Source organism: Heterodontus francisci, chromosome 20, assembly GCF_036365525.1.
Source record: "Heterodontus francisci isolate sHetFra1 chromosome 20, sHetFra1.hap1, whole genome shotgun sequence".
In the NCBI taxonomy this organism is placed as follows: Eukaryota; Metazoa; Chordata; class Chondrichthyes; order Heterodontiformes; family Heterodontidae; genus Heterodontus; species Heterodontus francisci.
The window spans coordinates 59,364,683-59,387,103 of NC_090390.1; the positions used below are offsets into that span (position 1 = coordinate 59,364,683).

A 22,421-nucleotide genomic window follows, 5' to 3' on the forward strand; every position below is an offset into this window, starting at 1 on the left:
CAGCCTTTCCAAGTTTAAAGTGTGATTATTTCCAACATCTGGGAAGCAGAAAACAACAAGAAGACTTAAGACTTACCCAGATCTCTGCTCCATTTGCACTACACATACATTTCTGGTCACACGTTGAACAGAGAAGGAGTAACTGCACTTGAAATAAGTTTTACTATTTGAATGAAATTTTAAAAGGCTGCAAATGACATTATTTGGGCCTGCTACCCGACCTGAACCCGAAGGGACCCGACGACAGGTGTCGGGTTCGGGTCGGGTCAGGTCAGGTCGCTCCTCCAGGTCTGGCTTTTGGGCTCGGGTAAAGTCCGGGTCGGACACACACAGGAAGTCTTGCATTTTGCTCTGCTGGAGTGGGGAGTGTAAAAGTTGAAAAACGTATCTGAGCTACGAGACCGGGACGTCAAGGAGGGAAACTCTGAGTCTGCGTAGTGAGCGAGTGAGCGTCTCAATGACATCATCACGCTCATGCTGCAGCTTCCTTAATCCAAAAGTGGTACAGTGAGTGAATGCACTATGGAATCAAGGTAGGTAACTATTCCGGCAGTCGGGCCGGGTCGGGTCGGGCTCCAGTCGGGTCAGGCGCGGGAAAACGTGGAAGGACTTGGGCTCGGGTCGGGCTCGGGTCCGACGTGGTTCTGTCAGTTTGGGTTGGGTTTTTATTTCCTGACCTGAGCAGGCCTTTAGTGCAAGCACACCGATATAAACCATCCATTTTAGTTATCAATGTCGCACTTGAAATACTCAGTAATTTAAAGAGAAAAGAACCAGCTTCTATGCAAAGTGCAAAATCATTTTTTGGGCACTGAAGTGAGAACATTTCTAAAGGTTGCTATTGCTGCAGAGCTGCACTGATGATAGGACTTTCCAAGGAAATCTGGGGAGTTCTGTGCTTCCACCATGAATATACCACTTGGAGACCATCTGTACATATATGCTTCCTGTAGGAGAAGGAGGAAGAAGTGTATTTGAATGGCAAGAATTGAAGCTACTTTGTAGGAGGAAGGTTCCTATTCGCCAAATAAAATGGCCCAGCAAGAAATATCTGAACCTTTTAGAGGAGCAATGCCTTCAGAGTGTAGGACTCATCAAGGAGGCAGTGATAGAGCTGTACACTATTGTCATGCAGACCCCCACCTGCCAAGAATGAGGCATATTAATTTTGTCATTTGAACATTGATTTTAAACTGTTGCTGGAGCGAGGAAATGACTTGTTAAACAGATCTGCCGTTACTGGAAAAAACATTTACATACTAACAGACAGTGCTTCTGGAGACTAAGGACCATTCCCTGACACATTCAACCCACAATGGACTTTGATCACCAGACATTGAAGGTGACGAAGCTCACATTCCAGGATGACTGCTAAGATGGCCGAATCCACAAACAGACGTGGTCAAACCAGCTAGTCACATGACTAACCTGCTGGGCAACCTGAGTTTTTTTGAATTGTACGAACAGTTTGAGAGAGAGAGACTGTTTGCTCATGGACTGAGAAGACCTCTCCTGTCTACTCCCATCTATTTCTCACAAGCCTCTGGACCCACTGAGGTCATGTGACCCTCGAGAGAGAAGTCTCCTACATTGAACAAAGTTTAAGACGGATTCTGGGCCCCAACGAAAAGCAAGACCTACCTACAATCAAGGACTCTACAGTGAGCTCGAAGAACAGTAACCAAAACCATCTTCAGATATTGCCTCAAACTTTTCCACTTTATTTCTTCTGCTCTTTTATGTGTCTATCTGCATGTGTGTATTGCGTATGCATGCCAGTGTGGGCGCGTCGCATATCCGAAGGGTTAACCGAATTAGAGTTTCAGTTTAATAAAGTTCAACCTTTCTTCTTTAAACCTAAGGAAACCTGTTTGGCTGGTTTCTTTGCCTTACAACTGGAAAGCAGTGAACAAGGATTCACAACAAGGGGGATCTAAAAACATGGTGTCTTTAAAATTAAACCCAGTTACGGTAAGACCAGGTGAAGGTTGAGAGGGAACCCTAGACCCGTTTCTCACCAGGTTGTAACACTACGCTGCTGCCTGATTTGCAGCTCATCTTTAGGCAGCAACAGCAGTGGCAGTGAAGATGACTGCACATGATCCTTTGTGCCTTGGGATCTTACAAGGGGACCAGTCAATAACTTGAGTCAGTTTGTAATACATCACTGCATAAAGCAGATCAATAAGGTCTTGTTTGGCAGAACATGCCAGTCTATAATATTCCCCAGGGGATAACAGAGAGCAACAGGAAAGCATGAGAAGTTTTATTGAAAGGCAGGATTTCTAAAGTCCAGGATGTCATTGATGGGATCAATTCAGCTCTACGTGATGGGTCCCAGAGATCTGTACCTCAAATGTGGATGGAGGTGACCTCACCCTCCAGCCAGGTGCTTTCTACTCCTCGTGGGCCACCTCCACCTGCTCTGGCACACACATGTCCAGTGAATCATCTGGTGTGCACACCTGCAAACCAACTTTCTAAATTTCCTTGGTAAATGGAGCTGTGCTGGAAGATGTGAGGTTACGTGATGACTTGTCAGTTGAGATGCCGTGAGAATATAAGTATGAAAGTCCTGAACCAACTTATTCTGCTAGACCTGCAGAGATGGAAAGAGAAAACATGTTAGGCATGCCCTTATAATTTTATTGACAAGCAGTTTAGGTCAAACAGCTGGCATTTCGCAGCTGATCCATGCAAGTTTGTTTATTGGTGATTGTGTGACTGGATAAGATGGGGTGCATAGAAAGGTTAAATGTAATATTACCTTGGTTTGGGATAGTCCTTCTTGTTTCTCCATCTCCTGCTTCCTTCTCTCCAAGTCCCAACTATGAGTTTAGCTCATTGGCTGAGGTCAGAGATTACCAGATTGTTGTCAGCACCTTGCAGATCCCAGCCTCCACCCTTGGGTTGCCAACAGGTCTTTTGATGAGCTGCCTCCTCTTACAGAAGCAGAGGTAGGCATTGTTTATGTGGTATTGATAACACGGCATCTCCCACTCTCATGTCTGAAGGTGGCCTCTGTAGCTATTATGAAGACAGGAAGATGTAGCATGAAGGAGTTGGCAGTGGCATGTGCTGAAAGAGATGGACCTAGGTAAAGGGGATCCTGGAAAGCGCGCAGTGCAATGTCATGGACACCCATGGGAAGATGGAGAGAATGCATTGATTAGGATGAAAAGCTCAGGATTGTCATCATTTATACAGGCCATTATTAGGAGCTGATGTTGCTGGTATCTTCCCTCTCCTACTAAGGTTGTTGACTGTTTACTGACACTGCAGCAACAGTCCCTGAACAATACAGCTGGCAGTATTGCTGTCCATCACCTCCTGCCATGTTCCTTGACCTGCAGCTTTAGAGACCTAATGGCTAGAACTAGTGTATACAAATGAACTGAATCTGGTAATACAGATAGCTTCAGGTCCTTAGCCAGTTGAGTAATGCTAGGGTGGACGGATGCAGAGAAATCAAACCAGTTTGGCTGAATTTAGTGGGTCCACCGCAGGTCCCGGCAGTGGACCTGGAAGTCGGTGCCATTTCCGCTAGTCATGTGGGCAGCTGGCCCATCCAATCATGTGGCAGGGGCGGGATGCAAGTCCGACAGATGACTCTGGAGCAGGTGCTGGTGCTATATTTAAAGTCCTGCCATCCCTGTTTGCATAGCTTTTTTGCGCTCATTTGCTGCTAGCTCGTCTAAACTGAGACCGGTGTTGCAGTGACTCTGAACCTCCCCACAAACCCCCGAGGAGGACCCTGCAGAGGCAAGACACAGGGTGGCCCCACAGTTTAGTGATGCCTCCCTCCAGATGCTCCATCAGGCTGCAAGGGAAAGGCAGGAGGTCCTCTTCCCCAGTGATGGCAACAAGAGGTTCTCCCGACTGGCAAGGCAACCTGGATGGAGATGCGCTGAGAAGGTCAGCAGCTGTGGGGTCACCCCCTGGACATGGGTTCAGTGCCTCAAGAGGGTCAAAGACTTCCTGCGTTCTGCCAAGGTGAGTTCTCCATAACTCTCTTCTTTTAAGTGATTGCAATTGCCTATGCAGGAGAAAGTGGGAGGGAAGCACCATAACAGTGATGGCAGAGGAAGTTAGGCATCAACTCATCCTGACAGATGCATGGCTGCATCTCGGCCACAGACTACCTTCTTTCACAACTCAACCTCATTAACACCCCTGAGAGTGGACGGGAGCATGAGCTATATAGGATACCCCAGGACGAGGAGCTGACACTTGCAGAACTGTCATGTTGATCTCTGTGCGAAGTATGACTATCTCCCTCTTTCCACTTGCAGAACAAGAGGGCCCATAACAGGAGGCATCCCAGATCTTCGGCCTCTCTCCACAGCAGAGGAGGAGGCACTAGAATTGACAGGGACCCAGAGCAGCCGCTCCATATCAGATGGAGAGACTGGAATCTCTGTGCAAGAGAGTGAGGATTGGCTTCCATCGACATACAGTTCACTTCTGGAGACCCACATCACGTATGGTTGGCATGCATAGCATAACCCACACGTGTTTGTGTTCTGTCATGCAGGTCGGCGTCCGCAGGAGACTCAACTAGAAAGGGGACAGCCGTTCAGTTCTGAGGAGGAGGAGCACTCAGAGAATGCATCATCCCATGACTCTCCTGCACCTTTCACCAGCACAGATACTTTCACCTCGGTGGGTTTCGCTCTGCTGTAGAGTCAGGGTTACAAGCTGGAGAGAGCACTGCACATGCACCCAAGCAGCTGGCTGGGGCTGAGACAGCTGAGGCCTTTGACATTTGGAGGACTGTGGGGGGGGCAGGCCCATGCTGAGTCCCAGGCTGATGATGAGCCTCTTGTGTTGACAGCACAATACATGCTGGAGTTCCAGAGAAGGGGTAAGGCAACATGTGGTGGAGATGCCAGAGGCAATGCGCAGTCATGAACAGACGATGAAGGAGTTCATTCATGCTATGAGTGCTACTATGTCTCAGGCATATGAGTGCATGCCTTCCTCCATTGAGAGACTGTTGACCCTCATGGAGAGCCAGATCCCACAGATGTGCGCAGACCTACACATCATTGCCTTGGCCATGAGTGACCTCAGTGTAGCATTGGCAAGGCAAGAGCAGGACGAAGCCCCTGGAGTCTTCTCCTGCTCCTCGTATGGTCAGCAGGGTGGTTCAACTGAGACTTGAAAGGGAGGAGATGTTGGCCTCCAAAACTGGGGGCTCCTCAGAGTGCACCAAGTGTGGACACCGGCTCCTCAGTCCCTCCATCAGTGAGCCAAGCTCCAGTAGCTGCGACACCTGAGGAGAGTCCTGCACCTGTGCAGGAAACCCTTTGGCAGCCGGGGTCTTTCAGGCCTTAGGCAGCTAGAGGATGGCCACTGAAGTCATCACGGGCCAAGGGGCAGTCTGATCAGGAGCCTGTCTCCAACCCAGCTGTTAGAGCGTAGAAACACTGGCAAATGTATAAAGAAAACCACCGAGAGACACCTGGGGGTTCACAGGTGTTTGAAATTTGACATGTGCTGCTATATAAAGTTATTTTGTTCAAGCCATTAACCTTCATTGTGTAAAAGTTATTATTCAATCATGCATTAATTGTGAGCTGTTTTTTTTTATTCTTTCATGGGATGTGGGTGTCGCAGGCCAGGCCAGCATTTATTGCCCATCCCTAATTGCCCTTGAACTGAGTGGCTTGCTAGGCCATTTCAAGGGCATGTAAGAGTCAACCACATTGCTGTGGATCTGGAGTCACATGTAGGCCAGACCAGGTAAGGACAGCAGATTTCCTTCCCTAAAGGACATTAGTGAACCAGATGGGTTTTTACAACAATCGACAATGGTTTCATGGCCATCATTAGACTAGCTTCACCCTTCCCACTTAGTGGAATGCCAATGTAGGCACAGTCCTCATTTGAATATGATCTGCCATGGGCACGAGAGCATTTTTCAGCTGGGCACTAGGCATGGAACACAAATAAAAAGGAAGCGACAGACTGCTTGTTTTGAGGTGAGTCTGTATTGTTTTCTCTGACTGGACATCAGGGCAGCTAGAAGTGGGTAAGTAGAGATTGTCTCCTGCCTCCTTGGCCTGTTGCTCAATCTGCCTGGCCTTTGGTGCAAAGGCTTCAACATCCAGTGCTGCTTGCTCATATCCCTTCTCCACGTCCTCCTCGTCAGTGGAGGAGAGTTGCTCAGACATGTCAGCATCATGCAAGGCCTCCCCCCTCTGCAGTGCTGGATTGTGCAGGGCAGACTACAAGGATACGCGAAACCCTCATTGGGGCATACTGCAGGACTCCACTGCATCGATCTAGGCAACAGAATCTCATTTTCACCCCTGCTGATAGCCGACCCTCTCATCCAGCAGTATGGACAGCCAAACATCTCGCCCAACAGTTTGGTCATGCGATACAGCCACCCAAACCCAAGCCCCCAAGACCCCGAGCCCCCCCCACCCCGCACCGCCCTTGCAGAACGCACAGTGACAATGGCCTCCGTACCCATCCCACCACCCCCCCCCCCCCCCTTTCCCCTATGCAGTGCTGGACATGGCTGCCTATCTGTCGCTGCACTGAAGCCTCGCTCGAGTCAGAAGGCACGTGAGGGCCGCCTGTCGTCAGCTTAATCCCAAGCTCCCCATTTAATCATGATGAATTAGATGCAAATGTATTAAAGTAAATGTTCAGCCAGTTAAAGTACATTCCCATTGCATCGGGGTGGCAGTGTCGCCTTGGTGCTTCCCGCCGCTGACTAAATCTGGAACTGACGTCACAACGCTGGATTTCTGAGCGGACGCTTCCGACGAGATTTTCTGTTCCCCACACACCACCATTCCTTCTCCAAATGGCTTCACTTAATATCAGCCTGTCGGGCAGAATTTTATGGGCCCCGCCCCCAGAGATGGGCTAGGAGGTGGGGTGGACCCATAGAATAATGGCAGGAGGTGGGGGCAGAGGGCCCATTGCCTTCCCATCACACTGTAATTTAGTTGGGGGCGGGATAGACCAAAGATGGCCTTCTCACGCAGAGGCCATCTTTGGCCCTTAAGAAGTCTATTAACAGCAACTTAAGGGCCTCTTCCCCCACCGCCGCTGCCGCTGGCATTCCACATGGGACGGTCACCCAGTAAAACGAAGCAACGTCCCTGCAATCTGTGGCCCACGGAGAGCCCCCCCCCACCAGCCAACAACCCACTTGCATGGACACCCCTCCCCTTGTACTCAATGCCGACCCTCCCCCATCCCCCCCATCGCCAGGGCCTGCCAGACTGGCTCCAGCGACCCCGTTTCACTTACCTCAGGTCCCAGTCTCCAGCATTGGACTTGGATCCAAGGCCTGGTGCAGTACCGGCAGTGGCCACTGCTCCTGATGACATTGCAGAAGCTACTGAGCTGCCAGCCCTGTGATTGGCCGGCAGCTCTTGGAGGTGGGATTTCTGTCTTTAAAGGGACAGGGATCTCAGTGCCGGGCTGTTAATTGGCCTGGTGCCATAGAATCGCACTCATGGGGCCTCCAAATGGCCAAAGTGGGTTGCCCACCCCCCCACCCCGCCTTTTCGGCCTGTCGCCACAAAATTCAGCCCATTTAGAAAACAAAATAAAACTGTTTTTGAGCCATGAGGTGGTAATAGAGGGCCAAAATGCCCTATAATTTTAAGAATACATCTTTGGTTGGTTTGCTCTGCTTAGCCAGCTGGATGGAGATGCAGCCTTTATTTCTATGTGATAGTTTACAAGAGAAAGCCACATGTAATTGAGGGTGCAGTTTCAGATTCTGCTTTTTTTCCCTTCCACATCAGCTGTGGGACAGAGTCCAGAGTTTTGTTACTCAAGCTGCCAATAGCCCACGGCTTAGTCCTGGCACCTGGCCCATTGGTCACAGGGAAAATAGCTGCCTGTCATCCTGAACTTTTGTTGAGCTTCTATAACAAAACAGTATTATCTACCAGTAACTTGGGATGAACTGTGTTAGAAATATTTATTTGATTCAAATTGCCTTGCTTAACTCTGTAACAGAGCGAGAGACAGGAGCACAGCGGGAGCAGAGCTTAAAAAAGCACGCCAAAAGCCCAGAGTCGGAGACGGGAGACAGAGACAGAGCGAGTGACAGAGGAGCACAGCAGGAGTGGAGAGAGAGGGAGGAGCAAAGTGGGAGTGGAGAGAGAGGGAGGAGCACGGCGAGAGCAGAGCTTAAAAAAGCACGCCAAAAGCCCAGAGTCGGAGACCAGAGACAGAGACAGAGCGAGTGACAGAGGAGCACAGTGGGAGTGGAGAGAGACAGAGGAGCACGGCGGGAGTGGAGAGAGACAGAGGAGCATGGCGGGAGTGGAGAGAGAAGGAGGAGCACTGTGGGAGCGGAGAGAGACAGAGGAGCACGGCGGGAGTGGAGAGAGAGAGAGGAGCACGGCGGGAGTGGAGAGAGAGCGAGGAGCACGGCGGGAGCAGAGAGAGAGAGGAGCACGGCGGGAGTGGAGAGAGAGGGAGGAGCACAGTGGGAGCGGAGAGAGACAGAGGAGCACGGTGGGAGTGGAGAGAGACAGAGGAGCACGGAGGGAGTGGAGAGAGAGGGAGGAGCACAGTGGGAGCGGAGAGAGACAGAAGAGCACGGCGGGAGCGGAGAGAGAGAGGAGCACGGCAGGAGCAGAGAGCGAGAGGGAGGAGCACAGTGCGAGCGGAGAGAGACAGAAGAGCACGGCGGGAGCGGAGAGAAAGAGGAGCACGGCGGGAGCAGAGAGAGAGAGGGAGGAGCACGGCGGGAGCGGAGAGAAAGAGGAGCACGGTGGGAGCAGAGAGAGAGAGGAGCATGGCGGGAGCGGAGAGAAAGAGGAGCACGGCGGGAGCGGAGAGAAAGAGGAGCACGGCGAGAGCAGCAGGAGCGGAGCAGGGAAAAATTGAAAAGTGACATCAGAATGACGTCACAATCAACAATGACAGCAGGGAAACAGAGTGCCGCCGGGGTGAGTACACAGGTAAGATTTTAACTTAATTTAATTTAAATCAAACATAGCATCAAACATCACAGGCAAGCAGGTAGGTGATTGGTTTGGGAAGAAGCTACCTGTTTGGTGAGTATCTGGTAAGTGATTAAGGTCCATTCTAATCCTAACGTTTAAAATAGTAAAGGAACAAGTGGTAAGCTTAATAAATATTAAAAAAAAGGAAAATAAAATAAATAATTGAATAAAACAATTAAGTAGTTAATTAAAACACATTAAGGATGGCAGGACAGGTGATGCGTCACGGCTGCAGCATGTGGGAACTCCTCGATGCCAGTGTGATCCAGGGCAAACACGTCTGCAGTAAGTGTTTGCGGCTCAAAGAGCATCGGCTCAGAGTCATTGAACTGGAGTCCGAGCTGCAGACACTGTGACACATCAGGGAGGGGGAAAGTTACCTGGATATTTTGTACCAGGAGGCAGTCACGCCCCTTAGGATAGGGTCTTCTGATTTGGTCAGTGGTCAGGGACAGGAGAGTGTGGCTGCAGCTGAGGCAGATAAGGGGACCCAGAGGGCAGGAGTGCAGGAGCCTCAGCCTTTGTGATTGTCCAACAGGTTTGAGGTTCTTTCAGCTTGTTTGGATGAGAGTGGGGGCTGCAGGGTGGATGAGCAACCTGACCATGGCACCATGGTACAGGAAGCCATTCAACTGGAAGGAGAAAAAAGGAATGCAGTGGTAGTAGAGGACAGTATAGTTAGGGGGATTGACACTGTTTCTGCAGCAAAGAGCGAGAGTCCAGATGGCTGTGTTGCCTGCCCGGTGCCAGGGTTTGGGACATTTGCTTAGGGCTGGAGAGGAACTTACAGTGGGAGGGGGAGGATCCAGTTGTCGTGGTCCATGTAGGTATCAATGACATAGGCAGGACAAGGAAAGAAGTTCTGCATAGTCAGTATGAGGAACTAGGCACCAAATTAAGAAGCAGAACCTCAAAGGTTATAATCTCTGGATTATTACATGAGCCATGTGCAAATTGGCATAGGGCAAATAAGATGAAAGAAATTAATGTGTGGCTCAAAGACTGGTGTGGGAGAAGTGGGTTCCGGTTCGTGGGGCACTGGCACCAGAACTGGGGATAATAGTGGCTGTACTGTTGGGACGGTCTACACCTGAACCATGCTGGGGCCGGTGTTCTAACATGGGGCATAACTAGGGAAGTAGAGAGGGTTTTAAACTTAATATTGGGGACAAGGGATCAAATTTGGGAAGATATGGTAAATCAAGGAGTAGAGACAAGGTAAGAGAGAAAGGTATTAATATGGGAAATGATAAGTAGACTGTGACAGGAAGGGACAGAGCGTACAAATCTAAGAGTAAATCAACAGATAAGGCTATAGGTTACAAAAATAATAAAAGGACAAAACTAAAGGCTCTGTATCTGAATGCACGTAGCATTCGAAACAAAACAGATGAACTGAGAGCACAAATAGAAATAAATAAGTACGATCTGATAGCCATTACAGAGACATGGCTGCAGGACGACATAGATGGGGACCTGAATATTGAAGGGTACATGGCATTTAGGAAGGACAGGAAGCTAGGAAAAGGTGGAGGGATAGCTCTGTTAATTAATGATGTTATTAACGCAATAGAGAGGGATGACCTAAGTTCAGGAGGCCAAGGTGTAGAAGAGGTTTGGGTAGAGATGAGATATGATAAAGGCAAGAAGTCACTTGTGGGAGTGGTGTACAGGCCACCTAACATTAACCTCACTGCAAGACGGGGTATAAAGGAAGAAATAATGGCAGCTTGTCAGAAAGGCAGAGCGATAATTATGGGGGATTTTAACGTACATATTGACTGGAAAAATCAGATGGGCAGAGGTAGCCTAGATGAGGAGTACATAGAATGTTTTCGGGATAATTTCTTGCAACAATACGTTCTGGAGCCAACCGGAGAGCAGGCTATACTAGACTTGGTCTTGTGCAACGAGATAGGATTAATTAATGACCTCATAGTTAAGGCGCCCCTAGGTAGTAGCGATCATAACATGATTGAATTTTACATTCAGTTTGAGGGAGAGAAGAGTGGGTCCAAGACCAGTATTTTAAACTTAAATAAGGGCAATTATGAGGGCATGAAAGCAGAGCTAGCTAAAGTGAACTGGCAAATCAGGTTGGGGTAGGGCAATAGAGATGCAGTGGCAGACATTTAAGGGGATATTTCAGAATACACAGAATAGATACATTTCAACGAGAAAGAAAAATTCCAAGGTGGGACCCACCATCTGTGATGAACTAAAAACGGTTAAAGATAGTATCAAACTTAAAGAAAAAGCCTATAATTGCACAAAGATGGGAGGCAGGTCAGAGGATTGGACAGAATATAAGAACAGCAAAGAATGACTAAAAGATTAATAAGGAAGATAAAATTAGAGTGCAAGCAAAAGCTAGCTAGAAATATAAAGATAGTAAGAGTTTCTATAGATATTTAAAAAAGAAAAGAGTTAACAAAGTGAGCACTGGTCCAATAGAAAGTAAGTCTGGGGAATTAATAATGGATAATAAGAAGATGGCAGATGAATTGAACAGATATTTTGCATCGATCTTCACTATTGAGGACACAAGTAAAATCCCAGTATTAACTGTAAGTCAGGAAATGGAAGGGAGGGAGGAACTCAAGAAAATTACAATCACCAGGGAAGTGGTACTGAACAAATTGTTGGAGCTGCGGGCTGACAAGTTCCTGGGTCCTGATGGACTTCATCCTAGGATGTTAAAAGAAGTGGCTAGTGAGATAATTGATGCGTTAGTTTTAATTTTCCAAAATCCCCTAGATTCGGGGAAAGTTCAGTTAGATTGGAAAATAGCGAATGTAACTCCTTTATTCAAAAAGGGAGGGAGACAGAAAGCAGGAAACTACCAGGCTAGTTAGCTTAACATCTGTCTTAGGGAAAATGTTAGAAGCTATTATTAAAGATGTTACTGCATGGCATTACGAAAAATCCAAAGTAATCAGGCAGAGTCGACATAGATTTGTGAAAGGGAAATCATGTTTAACCAATTCAGTGGAGTTCTTTGAGGGAGTTACATGTGCTGTGGATGAAGGGGAACCAGTAGATGTATTGTACTTAAATTTCCAGAAGTCATTTGATAAGGTGCCACATCAAAGATTATTGCAAAAAATAAAAGCTCATGGTGTAGGGGGTAATATATTGGCATGGATAGAAGATTGGCTCGCGCACAGGAAACAGAGAGTAGGCATAAATGGGTCCTTTTCTGGTTGGCAAGATGTAACAAGTGGTGTGCCATAGGGATCTGTGCTGGGGCCTCGACTTTTTACAATTTATATAAATGACTTAGATGAAGGGACCGAAGGTTTGGTTGCTAAATTTGCTGATGACACAAAGATAGGTAGGAAAGTAACTTGTGAAGAGTACATAAGGGAGCTACAAAATAAAGGCCTGCTACCCGACCCGAACCCGATGGGACCCGACGACATGCGTCGGGTTAGGGTCGGATCAGGTTGCTCCTCCAGGTCCGGCTTTCGGGCTCGGGTCAGGTGGGGCCAGAGCCAGGTTGGGCCGGGTCGGGTTGGGTCAGGGCCGGACATACACAGGAAGTCTTGCAATTTGCTGTACTGGAGTGGGGAGTGTAAATGTTGAAAAACTTACGTGAGCTGGAGTCCGGGGCGTCAAGGAGGGAAACTCTGAGTCTGCGCAGTGAACGAGTGAGCGTCTCAATGATGTCATCACGCTCATGCTGCAGCTTCCTTAATCCAAAAGTGGTACAGTGAGTGAATGCACTATGGAATCAAGGTAGGTAACCATTCTGGTGGTCGGGTCGGGCTCGGGTCGGGTCAGGCGCGGGAACAAGCGGAGGGACTCGGGCTCAGGTTGGGCTCGGCTCCGATGTGGTTCTGTCGGGTTCGGGTTGGGACTTTACTACAAAGGGATATAGATAGGTTAAGTGAGTGGGAAAAGACTTGGAAAATGGAGTATAATGTGGGAAAGTGTGAAATTGTCCACTTTGGACAAGAAGAATAAAAAAGAAGCATATTATCTAAATGGTGAGAGATTGCAGAGCTCTGAGATGCGGAGGAATCTGGGTGTCCTAGTGAATGAATCGCAAAAAGGTTAGTATGCAGGTCTTTTTTTTCTTTCTTTGGCCTCCTTGTCTCGAGAGACAATGGGTAAGCACCTAGAGGTGGTCAGTGGCTTGTGGAGCAGTGCCTGGAGTGGCTATAATAGCCAATTCTAGTGTGACAGACTCTTCCACAGGCGCTGCAGATAAAATTGGTTGGCGGGGCTGTTACACAGTTGGCTCTCTCCTTACACTTCTGTCTTTTTTCCTGCCAACTGCTAAGTCTCTTCGACTCGCCACTCTTTAGCCCCGCCTTTATGGCTGTCCGCCAGCTCTGGCGATCACTGGCAACTGACTCCCACGACTTGTGGTTAATGTCACAGGACTTCATGTTACGTTTGCAGATGTCTTTAAAGTGGAGACATGGACGGCCAGTAGGTCTGATACCAGTGACGAGCTCGCTGTACAATGCATCCTTGGGGATCCTGCCATCTTCCATGCGGCTCACATGGCCAAGCCATCTCAAGTGCCGCTGGCTCAGTAGGGTGTATATGCTGGGGATGTTGGCCGCCTCGAGGACTTCTGCATTGGAGATACAGTCCAGCCACCTGATGCCAAGGATTCTCCGGAGGCAGCGAAGATGGAATGAGTTGAGACGTCGCTCTTGGCTGACATACATTTTCCAGGCCTCGCTGCCATAGAGCAAGGTACTGAGGACACAGGCTTGAAACACTTGGACTTTTGTGTTCCGTGTCAGTGCACCATTTTCCCACACCTTCTTGGCCAGTCTGGACATAGCAGCAGACGCCTTTCCCATGCGCTTGTTGATTTCTGCATCGAGAGGCAGGTTATTGTTGATAGTTGAGCCTAGTTAGGTGAACGCTTGAACCACTTCCAGAGCGTGGTCGCCGATATTGATGGATGGAGCATTTCTGACGTCCTGTCCCACGATGTTCATTTTCTTGAGGCTGATGGTTAGTCCAAATTCGCTGCAGGCAGCCGCAATCCTGTCGATGAGTCTCTGCAGATACTCTTCCGTGTGGGATGTTAATGCAGCATTGTCAGCAAAGAAGAGTTCCCTGATGAGGACTTTCCGTACTTTGGTCTCTGGTCTTAGACGGGCAAGGTTGAACAACCTGCCATCTGATCTTGTGTGGAGGAAAATCCTTCTTCTGAAGGCTTGAACACATGTCAGAGCAGCAGGGAGAAGAAGATCCCAAACAGTGTGGGTGCGAGAACACAGCCCTGTTTCACGCTACTCAGGATAGGAAAGGGGACTGATGAGGCACCGCTATGCTGAATTGTGCCTTTCATATTGTCATGGAATGAGGTGATGATACTTAGTAGCTTTGGTGGACAGCCGATCTTTGCTAGTAGTTTGAAGAGACCACATCTGCTGACAAGGTCAAAGGCTTTGGTGAGATCTATGAAAGCAACGTAGAGGGACATCTGTTGTTCACGGCATTTCTCCTGTAGCTGGCGAAAGGAGAACAGCATGTCAATGGTGTATCTCTCTGCTCGAAAGCCGCATTGTGCCTCAGGGTAGACACGCTCAGCCAGCTTCTGGAATCTGTTTAAAAGGACACGAGCAAAGACTTTCCCCACTATGCTGAGCAGGGAGATTCCATGGGAGTTGTTGCAGTCAACGCGGTCACCCTTGTTCTTATAGAGGGTGATGATATTGGCATCGTGCATGTCCTTGGGTACTGCTCCCTCATCTCAGCACAGGCAAAGCAGTTCGTGGAGTGCTGAGAGTATAGCAGGCTTGGCACTCTTGATTATTTCAGGGGTAATGCCATCCTTTCCAGAGGCTTTTCCATTGACTAGAGAATCAATGGCATCACTGAGTTCCGATTTTGTTGGCTGTTCGTCCATGACTGACAGAGACTTGGCTGCATTGAGGGCGGTATCAGTGACAACAGTTTCCCTGGAGTACAGTTCTGGTAGTGCTCCACCCAGCGGTCCATTTGCTTGAGTTGGTCAGTGATCATTTCCCCTGATTTAGACTTGAGGGGGGGCGATCTTCTTGATGGTTGGTCCAAAAGCTCTCTTAATGCCATCATACATTCCTCTGATGTTTCCGGTGTCGGAGGCCAGCTGAATACGACTGCATAGGTGTTGCTAGTAGTCATTTGCACAGTGCCTGGCTGTTCTTTGTGCAGCACATCTGGTTACTTTAAATGCTACGGATGTGAACTCGCTGGGGGCATTCTTGTAGTTCAACAGTGCAGTGCGCTTAGCGGCTATGTAGTTCCAGCTCTTCACAGTGAGATTGAAACCAGTCTGCATGCTGCTTCTCACGTTTGCCAAAGGTGGTCATTGCTGAGTCAGAGATGGCATCTCTGATGTGGGCCCACTTTGTCTCTGCATCCCCTGCAGGAGTGTTTTGAAGGGCTTTTTCAAGTGAATTTAGAAACTTATGTAACAGCTATGGATAAGAAATTCTGTTCGTGTTGATGCGCGGGCGGCCCTTCTGCTTGAAGTGATGTAGCTTCTTTGGTTTGAGTCTAACTTTGCTGTATACCAGGGAGTGGTTGGTGTCACATTCTGCACTGTGGAAGCTGCGTGTGATTTGGACACTGTTTATAGAGGCTCTCCTTGTGACGATGAGGTCCAGCTGGTGCCAACGACGTAATCTTGGGTACCTCCAAGAAACCTGGTGACAGGGTTTAGTGTGAAAGAACGAGTTGGTGATGCAGAGGTTGTGATAGGTACACAACTATAGCAGTCTCTGTCTATTCTCATTCATCCTTCCAATGCCATAGCACCCAAGGCAGGAGGGCCATGAGTCATGGTCGGCCCCAACCCTGGCATTAAAGTCCCACAGCAGGAACAAATGTTCGGTATTAGGAATGTTCCTTGTAAAACTGGTCTTTAACTTCAGGTGGGGAGCAGCGTGTTGGAGCATAGATGCTGAGTAGGTATACTGGACCAGAGGCGGTGAGCAGTCGGATGGACAGTATGCGTTCCGAGCCATTTGAAGGTGGCTCTATCATGCTGAGCAAAGAGTTTCTGATGGCAAAGCCCACTCCATGCTGTCTTGGTTCTTCAAGATCCCTACCCTGCCAGTAGAAGATGTAGTCTTGCTCTCTTAGAGATCCGCTCGCAGGGAGGCGTGTCTCCTGAAGTGCTGCAATGTCCACATTGAGTCTACTGAGCTCATTGTTAATGATGGTGGTCTTCCGAGAGTCGTTGATTCGTGTAAGGTCTTCCGACAGGTCAGGACACATAGTTCTGATGTTCCAGCTTGCAAAATGAAGGGCTGGTACCTTTTTCCCTTTTTTTGTCATGCTGTTTGGTGCGGTGTTACAGTCCACTTGTCAGGCAATGACTCTGAGCTCCAAGCACCCATTGAAGCAGGTGGACTGTGGCAGGACAGAACCTTTCTGACCGGGGGCTGCCCGGTTTGAGGCGGGCGGTAGCTGACCTCTCCCACCAACAAAGGCAACCCATGCCACCCAATCTCTACGCCAATTGAGCTGGACTTATAACCCGTAACTGCTGCCTTCTGTGTTGTTTTGGTTGCTGTGAGGCGACCTCTCCATGGCGCATGCCTGGGCAGAATGTATGGAAGTTGTGAGTTGTCCAAGCATCAAAACCCCCCCTCGTGGCCTTCCTAGTGGGGTCCAAAGGAGTGCAGAGCACGACGTTTGGCACCGGTATGGCTGCAGGAACTGCTGGAAACATAACCGCCTTAGGGGTTCCGCTCTAGATTTTCTGTTAGGTTTTACTCCCTTAGCCTTCGTCTCTCCCAAGACACCCACAAGGCAGTGGGGTTGTTAGCTCCTATCCCTGAGCAGTATGCAGACACAGCACGGCACGTAATTAGGAAAGCTAATGGAATGTTATCGTTTATTGCAAGGGGAATTGAATACAAAAGTAGGGAGGTTATGCTTCAGCTATACAGGGCATTGGTGAGATCACATCTGGAGTATTGTGTACAGTACTGGTCTTCTTATTTAAAGAAGGATGTAAATCCATTGGAGGAAGTACAGAGTAGGTTTACTCGATGAATACCTGGAATGGGCAGGCTGTCTTACGACTCTATGACTATGACTCTTGCGAGGAAAGATTGGACAGGCTAGGCTTGTATCCGCTGGAATTTAGACTTGATTGAAACCTATAAGATCCTGAGGGGTCTTGACAGGGTGAATGTGGAAAGGATGTTTCCCCTTGTGGGAGAATCTCGAACTAGGGGTCACTGTTTAAAAATAAGGGGTCGCCCATTTAAGACAGAGATGAGGAGAAATGTTTTCTCTCAGAGGGTCATGAGTCTTTGGAATTCTCTTCCTCAAAAGGCAGTGGAAGCAGAGTCTTTGAATATTTTTAAGGCAGAGGTAGATAGATTCTTGATAAGCAAGGGGGTGGAAGGTTATTGGGGTAGGTTGAAATATAGAGTAATCAGTTCAGCCATGAACTTATTGAATGGCGGAGAAGGCTCGAAGGGCCGAGTGGTCTACTCCTGCTCCTAATTTGTATGTTCGTATAATGAGTGAAGCTTGCTAAAACTGCTCTGATCAAGTATATTGTTGAAATTATTTCCATCACCATCTGTCAGATGAATCTGTAGCATAGCATGTAGCCTGGACTATACTGAATGATAACCTGCTTTCACTGCACTTCAATAAATTGCTTCTTTTTAAATCTTATTTCTGTCTAGTACTGGAACTTAGTTAAAGACTGGAGGCAGAATTTTTGCCGCAGAACAAAAGTGGCCAGGCATATAATTTTACGACACTGGCTAGTGCGCTAGTTTGTCAGCACCATCCTACTGCCAGGTTATTTCCCCGGAGGCGAGATAGGGGGTGGAAGGGCTACCTACTGGAAGTAGCAGGTAGCCAATTTATATAAGTTCATGGCCATTGAGGCCAATTATCAGAGGTCGACTGGAATTTACTAGTCGGCGTGTCAACCCCCTACGACATTGGGAACAGGCCAGCTGCTTGGAGGCGGCCACCCTGCAAACTTGGAGGGCCAGCGCTTTAGGTAGGCTTTGAGGCCTTTCCTGCCTATCTGGCCCAGCAGCTGTGGCCATTTTTTACTTCAAAAGTTTTAAAAATTGCTGACAAGGCACCTCAAGACAGAGGTGCCTTCTCCCTTCATTCCTTGCAACGACAGGCTGCAGTTTCTTCCATGCTGGAGGGCCTCCTGTTGACCCTCCAGCTTCAAGAGCTTTCCCGCCGTCCTTAATTGGATGGAAAGTCACTAATTGGCCAATTCAGGAACAATCACTGCCGGGTGACTGTTTCCGACACAGTGCGGGATTGGGACCCTCATTTGACCTCGACATCGGGGTCCCAACCCAAAACCCAAAATCCTTCCTTGGGAATCAGAGCTTATCTTGGCCCAGTTAGTAAAAAAAAATCATTATTAACCAACAATCATTGGGAGCTTTGTGGTAGTTAGTTATTAAAAATCAAGCTAGTATACTTTATTAAGAAAGACAATAACCTATTAGGAATTTGCCCTTATTTTTACTTTGTTCAGAGATAAATATATGGATCTTTTTGATTTGCTTTAGCAAAGTCATTAATATTTTATCGTTAATATCATTAATATCTTCTGACATTATTCGAGAACTTTTTGAGCCTTTGGTGTTGTACGGATTTTAACAGGGTACAGGATGCCTCAGAAGTTCTCCCGAATAGCCATTGCGACTTTTGCAGAAAATCGGCAGAGACCCTGATATCACAGTGCATCGGGTGTTTTTGCTGAAGTTATGGTGGCCGATCGTGAGAAACCCTCTGGCGTTTATTCAGTGAATGTGATGCTGTTTAACTGTTGAACACAATTACCTTTGTCCAGGTGTCATGTTCATATCTTCAAACCTAACCTGGGCCATCAAGAGCAGCCCCACAACTGCCATTGAGGATGCTGGTAGGTCTCTTCCCACTGGACGGCCGTGCCTGCAACTTTTCTTTATTTGTTCGGGAGATGTGGGCGGCGCTGGCTCGACCAGCATTTACTGTCCATCCCTAATTGCCCTTGAGAAGGTGGTGGTGAGCTGCCTTCTTGAACTGCTGCAGTCCTTGGGGTGTAGGTACACCAACAATGCTGCTAGGAAGGGAGTTCCAGGATGTTGACCCAGCGACAGTGAAGGAACAGTGATATAGTTCCAAGTCAGGATGGTGTGTGGCTTGGAGGGAAACTTGCAGGTGGCGGTGTTCCCATGCATCTGCTGCCCTTGTCCTTCTAGGTGGTAGAGGCCGAGGGTTTGGAAGGTGCTGTCGAAGGAGCCTTGGTGAGTTGCTGCAGTGCATCTTATAGATGATACACACTGCTACCAATTTGCATTAGTGGAGGAGGGAGTGAATGTTGGAGGTGGTGGATGGGATGCCAATCAAGAGGGCTGCTTTGTCCTGGATGGTGTCGAGCTTCTTGAGTGTTGTTGCAGCTGCACCCATCCAGGCAAGTGGAGAGTATTCCAGCACACTCTTAACTTGTGCCTTGTAGATGTTGGACAGGCATTGGGGAGACGAGAGGTGAGTTACTCGCTGCAGACTTCCCAGCCTCTATCCTGCTCTTGTAGCCACAGTATGTATGTGGCTGGTCCAGTTCAGTTTCTGGTCAATGGTGACACAAGGATGTTGACAGTGGGATTTCATCGATGGTAATGCCATTGAACATCAAGGGGAGCTGGTTTAAATTCTCTCTTGTTTGAGATGGTCATTGCCTGGCACTTGTGTGGTGCGAATGTTACTTGCCACTTATCAGCCTGGATGTTGTCCAGATCTTGTTGCATATGGACATGGGCTGCTTCAATATCTGAGGAGTTGTGAATGGTGCTGAACATTATGCCATCATTAGCGAACATCCCCACATCTGACCTTATGATGGAGGGAAAGTCATTGATGAAGCTGCTGAAGATGGTTGGGCCTCGGACATGACCCTGAGGAACTCCTACTGTGATATCTTGGGACTGAGATGATTGATCTCCAACAACCACAAACATCTTTCTTTGTGCTCGGTATGACTCCAACCGGCAGAGAGTTTTGCCCCTGATTCCCACTGACTCCAGTTTTGCTCGGGCTCTTTGATGCCGTACTCGGTCAAATGCTGCCTTATGTCAAGGGCAGTCACTCTCACCGCACCTCTGGAGTTCAGCTCTTTTGCCCATGTTTGGTCCAAGGCTGTAATGAGGTCAGGAGCTGAGTGACCCTGGCAGAACCCAAACTGAGCATCAGTGAGCAGGTTTTTGCTGAACACTGTCGATGACCCTTTCCATCACTTTGCTGATGATCGGGAGTAGACGAAGGGGGCGGTAATTGGCTGGGTTGGATTTGTCCGGCTTTTTGTGCACAAGACATACCTGAGCAATTTTCCACATTGCAGGATAGATGCCAGTGTTGCAGCTGGACAGGAACAGCTTGGCTAGGGGCGTGGCTAGTTCTGGAGCACAACTGTTCAGTACTATTGCTGGAATGTTGACAGGGCTAATAGCATTTGCAGTATCCAGTGCTTTCAGCTATTTCTTTGATATCAGGTGGAGTGAATTGGATTGGCTGAAGACTGGCATCTGTGATGTTGGGGACCTCAGGAGGAGGCCGAGACAGATCATCCACTCGGCACTTCTGGCTGAAGATGGATGCAAATACTTCAGCCTTGTCTTTTGCATTGATGTGCTGGGCTCCCCCATCATTGATGATGGAGATTTTTGTGGAGCCTCCTCCTCCTGTCATTTGTTTAATTGTGTACTACCATTCACGACTGGATGTGGCAGGACTGCAGAGCTTGGATCTGATCCGTTAGTTGTGGGATCTCTTAGCTGTCTGTTGCATGTTGCTTCCGCTGTTTGGCATGCAAGTAGTCCTGTGTTGTAGCTTCACCAGGCTGACACCTCATTTTTATGTATGCCTGTGCTGCTCCTGGCATGCCCTCCTGCACTCTTCATTGAATCGGAGGCCCTCAGCTCTGGAATTCCCTCCCTAAATCTCTCCACCTTCTTTTCCTCCTTTAAGACTCTCCTTAGTCTTCTTTGAATAAACTTTCTGTCATTTGTCCTAATATCTTCTTATGTGGCTTGGTGTCAAATTTTGTTTGATAACTTTCCTGTGAAGCAGTTTGTGACTATTAAAGGTGCTATATAAATACAAGTTGTTGTTTTAGCATATTGGTTTTCAAAGACGTGCTGACTTTCTCCTGGGCCTAGATTGCAAGGACTTTTAACATTGGGAGTTTCCACCCACAGTCCCTACACTTGCCACATAGCCAGCCTTGTAAGGGGTGCTGGGGGCTCTGCTCCTTACAAGGCCCTGCCGCAACTCCCATTGCAGGCCCAGACCTGGCCTATTTTGCCACTCTTCTGCCAAACTCTTGCCGGAGAACTTTTGAACGGTGTGCCTGCATGTCTGCTGAGGTATTGTTACTTCCTTTTGAAGTGTAAGCTTCATTTCCACTATCGGAAACTACTTTCTAAGCCATGACACGGGCAAGCATAGATTTCTTTTAAAAGTAAAGGCTACTGTTTTCAATAAACTCACACAAAAGTACATATTGTATTAAGGCAAAGATCTAACTCAAAGGTTGGCACTTGCAAAATGCGATATATCAACAAAAATTCTTTTGAGTGCATTGTCTGCAAAAAATTAGCAGTTCTTGGGGCTATACCATATACATTGCTCATAGCTTCTGCAGACTTACTTGGGATTGCCAAACCACATATTTACTGTACCGTAATGACACAGGTCATATAGAAGTAGGAGGAACCCAGCCAAGTAAGGAGAACTGTTTTCTTGGTAACTCCAGCAAGAGTCCAGCAAAACCTTATACCCCAGAATTTTAGCCCCAACTATAATTTAGCTCAGGAAAACATTAAGATAGCTTTTTGTGGACAACCATAAACTCCATGGTTACAGTGTAGTCATTGCATCATAATAACGCCAGTGTACAATAATAGCATGAAGTCCCAGTTCTGGTGGTTGTAATGGGAATGAAACTGTCAGCATTCACTATCATTACAACTGTGAAACTAACAGCAACATTTGATGTTCGCACATGTGTGTTTTAAACACAGAAATCCAGAAATTGCAATCAGTGATCCTCTGCTCCTCCAGCATGCACTTTTGAAGTCCTTGCAAATCTTCTCAAATCACTTAAACTGACGTGACTTGCACTTTTTATGCTATTAGTCTTGCTGTAAGATCCCTTGATGAAGTTATACCTTGTTGAATGAGATGCAACAGTGATTTTTAACAGCATATAAAATTCATAATTACTGCTGAACTTCTCTGGCCCTGTAAAACTAACCTGATATTTCTGGAATGTCAAATTCTTCCACTCCACAGATTTTTAAAATAATTTGATTATGACATTTCAGCTTCTACCTTAATCCCGTATGTATTTGCCAATCTTATTTCACTGCTTGTAAAATGATTGAAGATTGAAGGATCATCAGTGGTTTTTACTTCCTGGTTTGCTGTCTGTGAGAA

The 22,421-nt window shown here is 47.8% G+C and overlaps 1 long non-coding RNA gene across 1 annotated transcript in view; it reads left to right on the plus strand.

The window, feature by feature from the left end:
* The first annotated feature begins 8,219 nt into the window (after positions 1 to 8,219).
* LOC137380950 (uncharacterized) overlaps positions 8,220 to 22,421 on the plus strand; it is a 29,898-nt gene continuing 15,696 nt past the window's right edge. Inside the window, exon 1 of the long non-coding RNA XR_010977095.1 lies at positions 8,220 to 8,945. This is a non-coding gene — a long non-coding RNA (uncharacterized lncRNA). The remainder of the gene's footprint in view (positions 8,946 to 22,421) is intronic.